At 46.0% G+C, this 16,981-nt stretch overlaps 1 long non-coding RNA gene across 1 annotated transcript in view; it reads left to right on the plus strand.

Annotated features, from left to right (window-relative positions):
- The window catches only part of LOC115247191 (uncharacterized), a 67,870-nt gene extending 54,067 nt beyond the window's left edge, over positions 1-13,803 (plus strand). The window contains exon 3 of the long non-coding RNA XR_003886247.1: positions 13,613-13,803. This is a non-coding gene — a long non-coding RNA (uncharacterized lncRNA). The remainder of the gene's footprint in view (positions 1-13,612) is intronic.
- The last annotated feature ends 3,178 nt before the right edge of the window (positions 13,804-16,981 follow it).

Genomic DNA, 16,981 nt, shown 5'->3' on the forward strand with positions numbered 1-16,981 from the left:
ATTGTGTTAGCGGGCATTATGTTTATTGTGCAGTCTGACAGCAGCCGGCAGGAAAGATCTGCGATACCTCTCCTTCACACAGCGAGGGTGGAGGAGCCGCTCACTGAATGAGCTGCCCAGTGCTGTCAGGGTGTCCTGTAGGGGGTGTTGTTCAACATGGATGACAGCTTAGCCATCATCCTCCCGTTTCCCACCACCTCCACCGAGTCCAGGGGACATCCCGGACAGAGCTAATTCAGCAGACTATCCCACCGAAGATGCCTGATCCCACCCCCGAGTCATAGAAAGTCCTCAGGAGTGGTCCCTGCACTCCAAAAGACCTCAGCCTCCTGAGCAGGAACAGTCTGCTATTGCCCTTCTTGACAAGGGCGTGTAGAGGGTGAACAGGAAAGGAGCCAGAACTGTTCCCTGCGACACACCAGTGCTGCAGAGAAGCCGATCTGACTCGGAGCCCTTCACCCTCACAAACTGTGGTCTTTGTGTGAGGTAGTTCAAAATCCATGTTGTGAGGTGGTGATCCACCCCAGCTACCTGCAGCTTGTCCCCCAGCAGCCTGGGCTGGATGGTGTTGAATGCACTGGAGAAATCAAAAAACATGATCCTCACAGTGCTTCCAGCCTTCCCCAGGTGAGTGAGGGAGGTGTGGAGGAGGTAGATGACGGCTTCGTCCACCCCGATGCTCGGCTGGTAGGTGAACTGCAACGGGTCCATGAAGGAGCTCACCAGTGGGCGCAGGTGATCGAGGATGAGTCTCTCCAGCGTCTTCATCAGATGAGACGTCAGAGCTACCGGCCTGTAGCTGTTGAGCTCCTTGGGGTGCGGTCTTCGACATTGGGACGATGCAGGACGTCTACCACAGCTGTGGCACTCTCCCCAGCTTCAGGCTTAGGTTGAATGTGTGACTGAAGATCCCACACAGCTGGTCTGCGCAGGACTTCAGGAGCCTGGAGCTGATGCCATCCGGACCCGTCGCTTTCCTGGCCCTGTTCTTCTTCAGGGCCTTCCTCACCTGGTGTGGTGTGAGGGACAGGCTGGAGCAGGGAGGTGTGGGGGGGATGGGCATGGGCCAGGGTGTGAAGTGTCGGGAATGTGTGGGCTGAAGTTCATGAGAGAGGGGGGGGGACAGGAGGCATAGAAGAGGTCCAGTGTTTTATTGTCCTTGGTGTGGCATGTGACATACTGGGTGAATTTGGGCAGAGAAGATGATGGAGAGGCATGATTGAAGTCTCCAGAGATGAGGTGGAGGGCATCAGGGTGGTGTGTCTGCAGCCTGCTCACTGCTGAGAGCATGACATCACAGGCTGCATCAGCGTTAGTAGAGGGGGGGATGTACACAACCACCGCAAGGGCATGTGTGAACTCCCTCGGCAGGTAGTGAGGCCTCACGCTAACGGCTAACAGTTCGATGTCCTTACAGCAGTGCTGCTCCTTGATAGTGATGTGCCCAGGGTTACACCATCTATCGTTCACAAACACTGCCAGTCCTCCTCCCTTCCTCTTACCACTCTCCCTGCTTCTGTCTGCCCGTAGAAGAGTAAATCCGTCGAGTTGTGTGGCCGTGTCCGGAGTTAGCGCGGTTAGCCAGGTCTCCGTAAACAGCAGCAGGCTGCACTCCCGGTACCCCCGCTGATGCCGGGTCAGGACCGCCAGCTCATCCATCTTGTTGGGGAGAGAACTGACGTTCCCCATGATGATGGAGGGCAGGACGGGCCGATAGCGTCTCCTCCTGGCACAGCGCTCAACCCCGGCGCGGCATCCCCGTTTCCTCCTCCTCAGCTCGGGGGGCACATCGGGTCGCTCCTTGGGCAGCGGCGCAGAGCTCCGCAGGGCGAACAGCTGATCCCTGCTGTAAACAAGCGAGCCGCGGCTCCGCGATGGGTCTCCGGACACGGTATTGAAAAGTGAAAAAACAAGTAGAGCCACCAGTGCAAACTCCACAAGTCTTACGTACATGATGAAGATAAATGAAACGAACCGAACGCACCAAAAACAAAAGCAAAAGTAGTTGAGTAGTTGAGAGGAGCCAGATGAGGTGGCTTGGGCACCTAATCAGGATGCCCCCTGGGCGCTTCCCTGGTGAGGTGTTCAGGGCATGTCCCTCCGGTAGGAGGCCCCCAGAAAGACCCAGGACATGTTGGAGAGACTATGTCGACTCTCTACAACATCTCGACTGGTCTGGGAACGCCTGGGGATCCCCCCGGACGAGCTGGATGAAGAAGCTGGGGAGAGGGAAGTCTGGGCTTCTCTTCTAAGGCTGTTGCCCCTGCGACCCGACCTTGGAAAGTGGTAGAGGATGGATGGATGGATGGATAGATTAGTTATTCCATCTATTCCATTTTAGTTATGCTGCTATAGGCCGAGGCTGCCGGGGTCCAGAAACATGATCACTTGACAGGCCACTGTCACCCCACTGGGTCATGGCTTCCTCTCCTCTCCTCTCCGAGTAGATCATTGATCGTTGTATTCAAATTTCCTTCTCCCTAATTCGGGAAAAACTGGGGTCATGGTGTTTGGTCCTGAACCTCTCAGGGATAGATTAGATCACATTATCACTCTAGATGGTATCTCCCTAGCATCTAGTCTCTCTGTGAAGAATCTTGGAGCAAATTTTGATCAAAATTTGTCCTTTAAGTCACACATCAAAATAGTCTCTAGAAGTGCATTTTTTCACCTGAGGAACATCACAAGGATTAGAAAACTACTGACCCACCATGATGCTGAAAAGTTAGTCCATGCATTTGTCACTTCCAGGCTGGACTATTGTAATTCTTTATTATCAGGGTGTCCAAACAACTCTTTAAGAAGCCTCCAGTTGATCCAAAATGCTGCTGCCAGAGTTCTGACAGGTATTGACAAAAGAAATCACATAAGTCCTGGCGTCTCTTCATTGGCTGCCCGTTAAATTTAGAATAATTTTTAAAACCCTTCTTTTGACCTACAAGGTCCTCAGAGGCTTAGCTCCATCCTACCTGGAGGAGCTAGTGAAACCTTACCAGCCCAATAGGCCGCTCCGCTCTCAAAATACTGGTCTACTTGGTCTTGTCCCCAGAGTCTCTAGGAGTAAAATGAGGGCCGAGCATTTAGCTACCAGGCCCCCCGCTATGGAACCAGCTCCCTGTCCAGGTACGGGAGGCTGACTCCATCTCTACTTTTAAAATTAGGCTTAAAACCTACCTCTTTGAAAAAGCTTCTTGTCAGTAATTCCGTAGTTCCAGTTACTATCATAGGCAGACAAATTATCATACTTAGGGGGTCGTCTAATCATTAGGTTAGCATCTTAGTTACGCTACTATAGGCCAAGGCTGCCGGCGTCCAGAAACATGATCACCTGACAGGCCGCTGTCACCCCACTGGGAAATGGTCTCCTCTCCTCTCCTCTCCTCTCCTCTCCTCTCCTCCTCATCAAGTAGACTAGTAATGTTATTTCTTGTGTAGTTTTTCTGCTCCCCCCCTTCTGTATTTATTTACAGCAGAGGTGCTCACATTTTTTCAGCATTCTGACACAGCTGCGAGCAATCTCGCCCGTGAGTCGCTTCACCCCGCACACCTGTTGTGCATCAGGACTCTAATGAGCCCTCTTCTTAATCCCTGGAGGCACACCTGCTCCCTGCCAGATCATTATTCGTGTTCAGATGACTTTCCAGCGTATTCCTGTTTGCCTGCCTGCCCAGTTCCGACCTTGCCTGTTCCTGACCATTCTATTTTGCCTGCTCCCCGGTAAATTCTGTCTGCCTTCTGCCCGATCTCGACCTTGCCTGTCTCCAACTATTCTCTTCTGCTCGCTCCTCGGTGAATGGTGTCTGTTGTCTGTTTCTGACAATAAAGCGGTGTTTAGCCAAACTCTGGTGTCGCATTTGGGTTCTCATCTGGTCCGTGACAGTACGATCTGGCCAATAATGAACCCAGCGCACAATCCGTGTTCACTGGACCGACTGGAATGGATTGAGGGAATCCTTTAGCAGCATGAGGAGGCGGTGGAGGCTTCCGCTGCGGAGGCGAGACGCGCCACGGTGGCTATTGAGCAAGCGTTCGCGGCACTTTTTGGACAGCTCAGCTGGCTGTCAGCTCACCTGGAACCGGCGGTGCCCGCCACTTCCCCCGTACCAGCGTCAGCTCCTGTAATTCTGCAGCAGGGCCCCGAACCTCGGGTTGGCAAACCCAAGCGGTACAAGGGTAATCCGGAGTCATGCAAGCCTTCGTGGTGAATTGCTCCCTGCTGTTCTCCCTGCAGCCCCGCACGTTCACTACTGAGGCAGCCAAGGTAGCATACACCACCTCTCATCTCTCCGGACGGGCATGGCTCTGGGGAACGGCAGAGTGGGAGCATCAATCGGAGGCCTGCTCCACTTTCTCCGCTTTTGCTGCCGAGCTCCACAAGGTGTTCGGGCAGGGGAACTCCCGGTCCTCTGCAGGACGTCGACTGCTGGCACTCCGCCAGGGAGAGCGGTCTGTGTCGGATTACTCTATTGACTTCTGCACCCTGGCCAGCCGGTGCCAGTGGAGCCCTGCCGCATTAGTGGACACTTTCCTGCACGGATTAGCAGCCCACATTAAGGTGGCCTACGACGTTCCCAGCTCGCTGGATGGGGCCATTGACTTAGCAATCATGCAGCTTGGCCGCACCTCGCACACAGGGGAGGAGCGCAGGCGGCAGCGTCAGTTCCACCTGTGCCTCTACTGCGGTGGACAAGGTCATCTTTTGGCGACCTGTCCAGTAAAAGCCCAGACTCACCAGTAACTGGGGGAATACTGGTGAGTCCTATTTCTGCTTCCCCTCGACAACCCAGTATTTCACTCCAGGCTCTCTTCTTGCTTCCCGGGGGGCCACAAGACCTAGCTGCCCTTGTTGATTCGGGTGCTGACACCTGCTTGATCGGCGGAGAGGTGGTTCGGCAGCTGGCCCTTGGACACGAGACACAAGTCCTTCATCCCAGCCCAAGCGTTGGATGGGCATCACTTAGGGAACATCCGTCACTGGATGGGCCCGGTGACAATGCTGCTGCAGGGCAACTGCCGGGAGGAGATACACTTCCATATCTTGGAGGGAGCGCACTTTCCCTTGGTTCTGGGCTACCCGTGGCTCCGCCACAACCCGCAACTCGACTGGGAGACAGGGGAGATCCTAGGGTGGGGAGCTGAGTGTCATCGGTCCTGCCTGACGTCAGCGCCAGCCCCGAAGGCAACCGCGGCTTCTGACGTCACACCTCCAGATCTGGCCGGGGTTCCAGAGTGGTACCACGACCTTGCCGAGGTGTTCAGCATGGCCCGGGCAACCACCCTTCCTCCTCACCGACCGTATGACTGCGCGATTGACCTTCTTTCGGGCACCACACCACCAAAGGGAAGACTCTACTCCAGGGGTGCTCACATTTTTTCAGCATGTGAGCTACTTACAAAATGACCAATTCAAATTGATCTGACCCACCACAAAAAGTGCAAAACATCTAATTATTTTCAAATGTATTGAGGATTCTTTGTATGTACAATGTATGTTGATGTACCTTCCATCACCGAATGAGCCAATATTGCAAAACACACATAATAATTAACTGTTAACAATTTTTTTGTAATTGCCAAAGTTTACTTTGATGACTTGCACTGAATTGAATCAGCCAGGGATGCATAGTCCGGACAGTAGCTGCTGACAGCCAGCCTCAAGCACACTTCCAAATGTTCATCAGTCATGGTGGAACGGTATTTGGACTTGATAATCTTCATGTAGAAAGTAGATGTTTGCAATGGCCTATATGAAAGTGATATGTTTTTGTCTTCTTACTTTGTCCCGCTCCCTCATTCATTTTGATGACCATAAGCTTTAGCGATGGCTTAAAATCAGAGGTAATTTGCTGAATAGCTTAGCGCTTAACACCGTTGTTTGCCTAAAGGTCAAAATTCAGTTGTCATCTGACTGGTTGCCCTGTATGTCAATCAAGTAACGGGATTGATGATAGGCTGACATCATAAGTTCTGCTGCACTTAGCGTCGTCATTTGCACTTGATTGGTTACCTGAATGTCAAATTCAGTTGTCATCTAACTGGCTGCCCTGTATATCAATCAAGTGACGGGATGAATGATAGGCTGATATTTTTTAATGTCACGTCGCGATCGACCAGTACTACCTACGTGATCGACGTAATGAGCACCCCTGATCTACAGGTATCGCCGCCTTCAGAGCTGCATACCATACTTTATTTATTATAATGTATTTCTGTATGTATTGTATTGTATGATCTATGCCTATTCTCTCCTCTACCCCTCCTTTCCTCTACCTCTCCTCTCCTCTCCTACCTATTTAATCTTCTAACAGTCCTCCCCCTTCTCCTCTCTCTCTACCCAGCAAGCCATGAGCAGGAGGGTCCCCCTACACGAGCCTGGTCCTGCTCAAGGTTTCTTCCTGTTAAAGGGGAGTTTTTGCCACTGTTGCTTGTTGGGGGTCAGGCCCTAGGATTCTGGAAAGAGCCTAGAAACTATTTTGATTGTAACAGACTCTGTATAAAAAAAGATTGATTGATCGATCTTCTGCTCCTTATATCCTCTCACACAGATTAACTGCTGTTGTACTGGTATATGCCGAGCTCCAAATCCATCTATTTCATGTTTTGTCTTGAACGGCTCCAGCTTGAGAATGTTGTCATCCTCCACTGTTTCTCAAGTCTTGCCCGCATGAATGTCTCAATCAGCCTTCACCACCCTCCCTCCAGACCCCTGTCCTCATCTCTACCCTCAAGCTTTTTTATCTCTGTGTGGTTGCAGTCAGGTTAGAGGGTTAGTAACACTTTAAGAATTACCATGTCCCCCTGACCTTTATATCCTAAAGTTCAAACATAGCAACACATTAAGTAAATACAACAGAACGCTGAAGGCATTTTATGTCAAGTGTCATTAACAACAATTTTGTAATGTAGACAATGTCCCAAATATATTGATCAGTTATAAATTAAGAGGGTATGGGGATGTAGTGGTTAATACTATGGCGTAGCTTTGGGAAGATTCTGGGTTCTGATTCCATCTATTTGGTTATCGCCATGCCTGCCTGAGTCACAGCCCAAACTCATGCACACTGGCTTGGTTAAAAATGTGCCTCTTGGCTCCAAAGTTTGTTTCTGTTTGTGCGTGTGTGTGTTTGTAACCTGTCGAAGGTCTAGCCCAGCCTCTTGCCCAGTGACTGCTGAAATAGACACCCTCTGTTATTCTGTGTAGGGATCGGTGCCGGTTGACACAGGGACATCCAACAGATATACAAATACATTGCAGATATTTCATTGATATAGATCCTCATCAAGATACAGCAGGGCTCCTTTATGTTCAGAGCAGCTTCCATGACGAAGACGTCTTGTGTGTGTTTTATATTTTAAAAGGCCTGTAAGAGATACATGAAGCATTTCAAGACTAAAGAAAAACAACATCAATTTAAACATATGACAGGAACAGTTGTGTACGTAGCACACACATACATGCACACACACACATACATATAAACACACATACATACATACACACACATGCATATGCACACTCATATACACGCATGCATACACACACACTATATATATATATACACACATACATATACACACATACATATACACACATACATATACACACGCCAGAGGTGAGGCAGCTGTATTGTGTATGAGACGATGTCTTCCCTCTGAATGTTGTGACAGTCCAGTGAAAAGATGGTTGCAGTAATGTAATATAGAGCAGAAGCATCCCAAGCACGTCCCACTTTGATAAATCACATTCCAGCTGCAAACATTTGCAGAAACTCCCACTACTTTGCACCTTCTCATCATTTGACAGATGCAGTCGTCTTTCTGCGCCAACAGTTTGTACTTGTTTTTGTACACACAGAACCTTTCAGGCTCTTTGTGGTCTCATTTAGGGGACTCAACGGGAGTTACATCCCAACTCTTTCAGTCCAAGTAGAAGCTGCACATCAATCTTAGCTTTCACTCAAGTCTTTAGGCTTCTGATTTCATCTTGGTTGTTTGAATGTCGGTGCCCATGAAGCTGCAGCTCAAGAATATTTTTCAACTTTTCTCGGTGGAATTTGCTGATTTCACTCCTGGAAAACATGAGGTTAGATGCTGAAAATGCATAGTTTATGTGTTCCTACTTTAATAATGTACTGCTTCTGTACAGTTAGTTGGGATGTGTTGCTTCCTGGGATATCCAGCGGAGGACCTCTCGGTCAGAGAACAAACAAGAAAGGGCCAAAGGTGCTGGAATCCAAATTAGGTCATAGCAGCACTTTACAGAAAAAAAAAATCGTCTGGTAATGAAATGATCACATACATTAAATCCAAGTATATTTAAGCAGCTGTCTCTAAGACTTATGGCTAAATGTAATAGGAGCAAAGCTCTTGAGACAGCTGATATAATTATAGTTGGTATTATTCTTATACCTACTTATTCCAATTTATGTTGGAAAACCACAAAAGGCAGACATTAGTCATCCAATTTCTTCAGTTTCCTAGATTATGTTGCGTATTAGCCCCAGAGCTGGGATGAAATGAATGTTCACTGTTACTTCTAATGTTATAACCTTTACAAGGATCAGCGGAGAATATGGTATCTGAGTCTGCTCTACATGATTTGTGCTTTGACAGAGCAGCAGCAGCTATGATGGACTCTACACTGCAGACTGTGACATGAATACTCCTGATTTCCAAAAGTTCTCTTTCCAGTTATAGTCAGAGGATGGAATGGTCATTGTGGTATTTGCAGAGGGCTTAATGGTTCTGATCTGATAAAAGACAATGAGACTGACCTGCATCTCATCACCAGCTTCTCTTATCACCTTCCCTTGTTCCCTCTCATCTCTGCTCTCCTCTCTCCTCCCCTGTCTCTGGTAAATCCCAGGATTCTTAATCCTGTATGTTGTTAATAATTCAGGCTGTAGGATGGATTTTGGTCTTCATTTGCTGCAGGAAATGCCTTGCTCCATTGAACAATACCCTCTCGCCCAGGTCTCGGAGGCAGAATAAGGCTTTTTCTGTCTGAGATGGATGCTTTCTCATGCAGGAAAAAAAAAGAAAATGGACAAGTGAGACACTGGAAGTGATTTTATCTCTTTTCTTTGCCTGCACCACACAGTATCCTCAATGAGGAAGTCATACTCCCATACAAAAAACTCCCATTCTCAGTACATGTACATTTTTAGAAACATGCTGCTTTTCCTCCTATTTTAAGGCATCACTGATATATTGGTGGGTCATTTTGCTCCATTTCTGCTTGTCCTCTTCCTGTATTCGGGCAATTCCATTTTCTCCTTTCCTGACAGATTTTCCTTTGGTGATACATTAGTATCCATCACTTTTGAAGTGCAAGGCGATCGGGGAGGCCTGTCGATGGCTGTGCATCATTAAATTGCAGACCTCATTTTCTGCCTGACGTCTGCATCCTCTGAGAGGTGGAACCATATGAGGGACACATGATGAGCACTCTCAAATGTGTGAAGTGTGGATGAAAAAAGGGACAAAAAGGAAAGACGTGTCCCCCAGTGTGATCTTTTTGTATGTATGTATGTATGTGTGTGTATATATATATATATATATATATATATATATATATATATATATATATATATATATATATATATATATATATATATAGAATTTTTCCTCTGTGAATTTACTTGCTAAAGGAGATTAAAATAAAAGCATCAAATGAATATACTGTGATCTGAGGATCTGCTTCCATTGTTTTGTATTTTTAAAAGTAAAAATTTGTGATAAAGAAAATAAATACTTTCTTAACGCAATAAAATAAAAATGATGTACAAGTTAAATTCTTTTTTTTTTTTTTTTAAAAGTGAGGCATCTCGACAGGAGTGGCAAATACTGAATAAATGAGACACAAATTCATCGAGATCTTCACACATCACTCTGAAAAAGGTCTACAAAGCCCAACTGCAGGCTTCACTGGGCTCTGTTAGTCAGAGTTCCCAACAACAAGAAAGACACCATGGAAAATGGTTTCATGGGAACACAAAGGCTTCCCTCATATTTGCTGAAATAACATCCCAGACTTTTGAGAGAATATTCTGTTAACTGGGAAGTGAAACCTTAATCTGTGGTCAAACTAACAGTTGATTACCAGCAGACAGACGTGGTGGTGGTGGATGATGAACTGGGACTGAGCTCAGGACCTGGACCACCTGCTGTGATGCTGGAACTATAATTTCTGCTGTCTACTGGAAAATCCTGGAGGAAAACTCCCTAACTGGACCACCAGTTAGAGAGCAATTACCAGGTAGGGTTTGGCTAAAATAATGAAACGATCATTTAAAGGCCAAAGGACCTTGTATTCATACCAGTGCTCTTTGTCTAAACTTAAACTGTATGTTGATCTGAAACAATTAAGGGTGACAAATTGCCAAAAAAATTCTCAACAAATGTTTGATGTTAACAGTTATTTGCTCAAATTCCTAAAATATCTACAGTATCAGTGATGCGGGCATCAGAACAAACGTTGAATCGAACAAATGTCAACAAATTCACACTGAAAATATTGTTTCATGAAAAAAAAGTGCTTCAAATTTCCCAAGAAAAATAAAACTAATTGTTGTTTTGGCCTGTTTAAATGGTATTACTAAGAATAATGATCTCAGGGTTTTTCCACTCTTCATTCATTTGAGATGTGTATTTTATAATAGCTAAGCTATGCTAGGTGACATCATTTCTACATAGTTTTAAACCAATTTCACAGAGGAGGCAGCTGCAATAGTGGCTTTCTTTGAAACTCAGGAGGTGGGGGTTGTAAATGCTAAAGCTTTCTTTTTCTCTTGTGTTCCATCTCCTAGAAATAAAATATTTATTCTGTCAGAAGTTTAATGAAAAATCGTAGCATTTGAAAGCCACTTCCTCCCTTTGGCAATTACACATGGAGTCTAACAAAGACTTGATACGCAGCAGCTGAATCAAGCAATCAATTATTAATGAAGGTTTTGTTGCATATTTGAGTAGGTTGATTTGCAGAGTTCATGAAAAGCAAAAAATGTATCCTCAAATGTATCCTCAAATAGGTAGTTTGCGAGTGACATCACAACTGCAGATGGGAGGCAGGAGGTGATTTGCTTATCGAAAAAACTGAGATCATGTCGAAGTTTTGGGTTGTCTGTGGCTGCACCAACCGAAATTAGTCCCTGGAAGCACAGAGATTTAACAAAACTCGGCAGTGTACATGGGTTAAAAATTTGTGAACTGTAAGACTACTGTCATGAAACTACTTACTAAAAGTGTCAAAAATACAGAGCAGTGTGTTATGATATCATGGGAAACAGCAACTGTGACATCAAGCCTCAAATTAAGGCCCTTGTTCTGACAAGAGCACAGAAAAATCACTACCTTCAGTATGTACAGATCATAACCCATATCTTTTACTATTTTAAGATATTCTCGGCTATGCACAGGCTCAACCAATGCTTTTGAATACTCGCTTGCCATCATTTCCAATTACTGTTCTTCACTTCCTGCCAACATCTCAATCCTGCATATCATCAAAATCACGTCAGTGCACACCATGTATAAAAAATGAGCCATTTTTGCAGAGAACTGTCATGAATCCAGTTACCGTCAGCATAAAATGCATTTTATTTTAGAAACTCATTTGTGTTTCTGTCACATTTTTACGAGAGTGTGTTTTTGATGGACATCGTTTTGTTCTCAGTCTGAAGTAGAGTGTGCAAGTCCATGTAAGACTGTGTAGTATCTGAAGCCTGTGTATTGATCCTCAGCAGGCCTTTACCTCTGTAAGATCTTAACTTGTTTTTCAGACACTTTGGCACCATCTCAAATATGTTCCATCTGTGTCCTGTCACCTATGCTTTTCTGTGCTCGTGATTTAATGTCTTGTTTTTCCCCTATGGGGAATTGTTGTGAAGGAGTACAGGGGTCCACAGGCTCTTGGGCCCTCAGACTGGACTCTATACCATTTGGTTGGTTATATTGTGTCACGAGGTCACAAGAAAGGAATGTGTTTACTTGATCATATATAAGGGTCTACCGAACAAAGCACTTCGGAGATCTTCACCATCGGGACCGCAAAACCTCCCTCGGACAAGCTGCAGCGTCCAATTGATACCTGACTGTTCTCTCCAATAAACATCTCTCATAACCAAGTCGGTGTCTACGAAGATTCCTTTTTTATCAGCACATCTGAACTATCACCAGAAGAAATTTACCACGACTGTCTCCTCATGTTTTTTTTTTTTTTCAGTCTTTGTTTGTCTCCTAGCTCTGATTTATGTTCCTGGTTTATTTTATGGTTATTAATCTGGGTATATGTGTTGTTATTTTAACCATCCCATTTCCATTGTCTGAAAGCGTCTTTCATTCATCCACAGAACAGACCAAAACAACATGAGCCAAAAGTAACCAAAAGTAACTGATGACAATGAAACGTCAACGCTCTCTTCATTTTCATAGAGCATGAAACAATGCAAGGAGAAGCTCTAGATTAGCCAAATGATCTGTACAAATGACCTTATATATTATATATTATATATTACTCTGTTCCATGAAGCTGATGACTGAATGCTGTTACATGATGGGCAGACAAGAGTTGGTTCAACGTTAGAGAAGTTTATGTTGTGACTCCTACTCTGGCCCCACCTCCTCCTGTGCAATCAGCTCAACCACTACCACCCGTGCCCTCTCCTCCAGCTGCACCCAATCCGCCCAAACGACTCTGCACCCATAAAAGGTCCCTCTGCACTCAGGCCAGTGCTTGATCTAACTGGTGTTTTGGCAACACGTACCGTCGACCCAGTATCTCTCCAGGCTCCCCAGCGACTCCCAGCGACCCCCAGCGACCCCCAGCGCCTCTCTGTGTCTCCCTGCATCTCCCAGCGACTCCCAGCGACCCCCGGCGCCTCTCTGTGTCTCCCTGCGACTCCCAGCATTCTCCAGCATCTCCCCCTGCTCCTCTGCAACCTTCCTAGCCCCTCTTCCTCTGCCCTCTTCCTCTTCCCCTTCCTCGGACGGATTCCCCCTGGCCTCTGGACACTTGGACTCCCCCGCGGACTCTCGCCCTCTCTTCGTCTGCCGCATCCAAGACGTTCCCCCACGCCCCCCCATAGTTTGTCTCGGCCTCCCTCCTCATTTAGTTTCTTCCCTCCTGTCCTTATTTTGTTTCATTAAAATCGTCTGAGCTACTTTTAATTCCCGTGTCTGTCGGCCTTCTTTGGGGTTCCGCCACACTTGACCGCCAGTCCTCCTGAGCATAACAGTTTGATTGTAATTAAATGTGCACAATTTAGACAACTGATGCAGTTTGTCTCCCTAGATTAGGTCACATGTTAACTGCTAAATGGCTGTGGCTTGAACGGCAGTAATAATAATAATATACAGTATATCTGACTAAATTCCACTGTGCAATACAAAAATGACTCAGTGAGACCTTAAAATTTGTGCTCACAGATCCTTTCTGAGGTTCAATTAAGAGCAACTGATATGGTAAAGCCAGTAAAAGAAGATGCATCCGAAATACTCATGCCTGGTTGGGGGTGTTAAAGGCCATTTATCTTTTCTGACACAGATGGCATGGTAAGCATTTTGACGGTCAAATTTGGCAAAAAAAAAAACATAGTGTCCTTTTGCTCCACAGTTCAGGGAGAGATTGGACCTGCAGGTACACTCCTTCAGCCTGTGGGAATAGGATGTACAACTGCAGGGCCTCATTTTGTCCAATGTGCTGATCTCATGGGGAGGAGCTGACTGCTGCAGTACAACCACAGGATTGATGAGGGACACTTCTCATCTCCTCATCCAGCTCCTCATCCCAGAGCGGTAACGTATTGCGTCACATCCTGTCTTCTCAATCTTTCGTTGGTTGCACTGTGCACACTGTGTTGTATTCACTTTACTTAATATTGAACACTTGGTGTGTTGTATTCACTTTACTTAATATTAAACGCTTGGTGTGTTGTATTCACTTTACTTAAAATTTGAACACTTGGGACATTCTAGTCACCTGATAACAACAGTGAGAAACAACCCATTTTAAACAAATACAGGGCTTCGCCGACTATTAGCATTAGCATGGCCTCACCGTCTGTTTCACCCGGTGTCTTTGTCTGTTCAGCGTGTGAAATGTTTAGTTACTCCTCTGCCTCCCTTAGTGAAGGGAATAGGTGCAGAAAGTGTAGTTTATTTACGGCTATGGAGGCGAGACTTAGCGAGCTTGAGACGCGGTTCCACAGCTTGGAGTTAGCTGGAGTTGCGTCAGGTAGACAGGAGAAGCTAGCTGCTGCGGAGCTACCTAGCGTAGCTTCAGCTACCGGTCCCCCGGCAGCAGCCGAGCAGCCGGCTAGCCAGGGCGGCTGGGTGACGGTTCGCAGGAAGCGTAGCCCAAAACAAAGGCCCACGGTGCACCACCAACTGCTTCCCGTGGCTAACCGTTTTTCCCCACTCGGCGACACACCCGCTGAGAAACCGACCCTGGTAATTGGCAACTCTGTTTTGCGCCACATGAAGCCGACTCCAGGGACCATAGTTAAGTGCATTCCGGGGGCCAGAGCGGGCGACATAGAAGCAAATTTATGGCTGCTGGCGAGACTTAAACGTAAATTTGGTAAAGTTATTATTCACGTCGGAGCCAACGACACCCAGCTTTGTCAGTCGGAGGTCACCAAAATTAACATAGAGTCGGTGTGCAACTACGCAAAAACGATGTCGGACTCCGCAGCATTCTCTGGTCCCCTCCCCAATATGGCCAGCGATGAGATGTTTAGCTGCATGTCATTGCTTCGTCGCTGGTTGTCACGGTGGTGCCCCGGAAACCAGGTGGCCTTTATAGACAATTGGAGCACTTTTTGGGGAAAACCTGGTCTGATTAGGAGAGATGGTGTCCGTCCCACACGGGATGGTGCCTCTCTCATTTCTAGTAATTTGGCTAATTTTATACGTTGTAAATGACAGCTTTAGAAATGGCTTAATTTAATTACTCGAGTCAGTTGGTTTCCTCCTGCAGATAAACCTACCAACTCATAACTTCAACCACACCCTAGATCGAGTTCTGACTTATGGTGTTGAGGTAGAACATGTGTCAGTGTTCCCTCAGAACCCACTCCTGTCAGACCATTCTTTGATCACTTTTACATTTATGATTAAGGATTCTTCTATGCTCACAGCACAGTCTTACTATAGCAGATGTCTTTCAGATAATGCTGTAGATAAGTTTAAGGAAGTGATCCCTGCGTTGATCCCAGGACCACTGTGTGTTTCCCCAGGGATCAATCATTATAATCTTAGTCCTGCTGAGGTTGACTCTATTGCTGAAGGTGCAGCAACCTCACTGAGAATCACGCTTGATTCTGTTGCCCCCCTGAAAAAGAAAATAGTAAATCAGAGGAGGTGTGCCCCCTGGTATAATTCACATCATCATATCATCATCAGGACCCTCAAGCAGGAAAGTGGCATTCTTGTAAAATAGACAGCTATCATGTAGCCTGGAAAGACTGTCTATTAGTTTACAAAAAGGCCCTCCGCAAGGCTAGAACAGCTTATTTTTCTTCTTTAATTGAGGAAATTAAGAACAACCCCAGTTTTTTTTTCAGCACTGTGGCCAAATTAACCTCTTCCCTTAGTGGTGAAGACTTCATGAGCTTCTTCACTAATGGAGTTCTAGCTGTCAGAGAAAAAGCTAACCAGGCCATCCCAACAACTGGACCATCACCAGATGTGCTGACTGTGGGAACATACAGGTTCTCCAACGAGCCCTTAAACTCCTTCAGTCCTATATATTTTTCTGAGGCGTCATCGCTAATTCAAAAATCCAAGACCACCACGTGTCTTTCAGATCCCATCCCAACACACCTGTTGAAGGATGTTTTACCAATGATAGGCAATTCTATCCTGGACCAGATTAATGGTTCTTTAGTGACAGGTTATGTACCCCGGTCCTACAAGGTGGCAGTGATTAAACCATTGCTTAAAAAAACATCACTGGATCCCGATGTGTTAGCAAATTATAGGCCAATATCCAACCTTCCTTTTATCTCTAAAGTTCTTGAGAAGGTGGTGGTGACTCAGTTACTGGAGCACCTGCAGATAAACAGCCTGTTTGAGATGTTTCAGTCAGGCTTTAGAGCTCATCACAGCACAGAAACAGCACTTCTTAAAGTTACTAATAAACTTCTTATAGCTTCAGATCATTGACTGGTCTCTGTGCTGGTTCTGCTGGACCGCAGTGCTGCTTTTGATACAGTTGATCACAGCATCCTGTTACATAGACTGGAACATGTGATTGGGATTAAAGGGACAGCACTAGACTGGTTTAGATCATATTTATCTGATACCAGTTTGCTCATGTCCATGGTGATCTCTCTTCATACAGTAGGGTTAGCTATGGAGTTCCTCAAAGTTCTGTACTTGGACCAATCCTCTTCCCCTTGTACATGCTTCCCTTAGGGAACATTATTCGGCAGCATGGGATAAATTTTCATTGTTATGCTGATGACACTCAGCTTTATTTATCCATGAAACCAGAGGAGACAGAGAAGTTAGTGAAGCTTCAGACCTGTCTTAAAGACATAAAGTCCTGGATGTCTTCAAATTTCCTCCTTAACTCAGGAAAAACTGAGGTCATGGTGTTTGGTCCCGAACCTCTCAGGGATAGATTAGATCACAGGATCACTCTAGATGGTATCTCATTAACATCTAGTCTCTCTGTGAGGAATGTAGGAGTAACTTTTCTCTCCTTCAACTCACACATTAATCAGTCTCTAGAAGTGCCTTTTTCACTTGAGAAACATCACAAAGATCAGGAAGCTACTGAAGCGGCATGATGCTGAAACGTTAGTCCATGCATTTGTTACTTCTAGGCTGGACTATTGTAATTCTTTATTATAAGGGTGTCCAAATAACTCTTTAAGAAGCCTCCAGCTGAACCAAAATGCTGCAGCCAGAGTTCTGACAGGTATTGACAAAAGAGACCACATAACTCCTGTACTGGCGTCTCTTCATTGGCTGCCCG

Source organism: Takifugu rubripes, chromosome 20 (assembly GCF_901000725.2).
Source record: "Takifugu rubripes chromosome 20, fTakRub1.2, whole genome shotgun sequence".
NCBI lineage: Eukaryota > Metazoa > Chordata > Actinopteri > Tetraodontiformes > Tetraodontidae > Takifugu > Takifugu rubripes.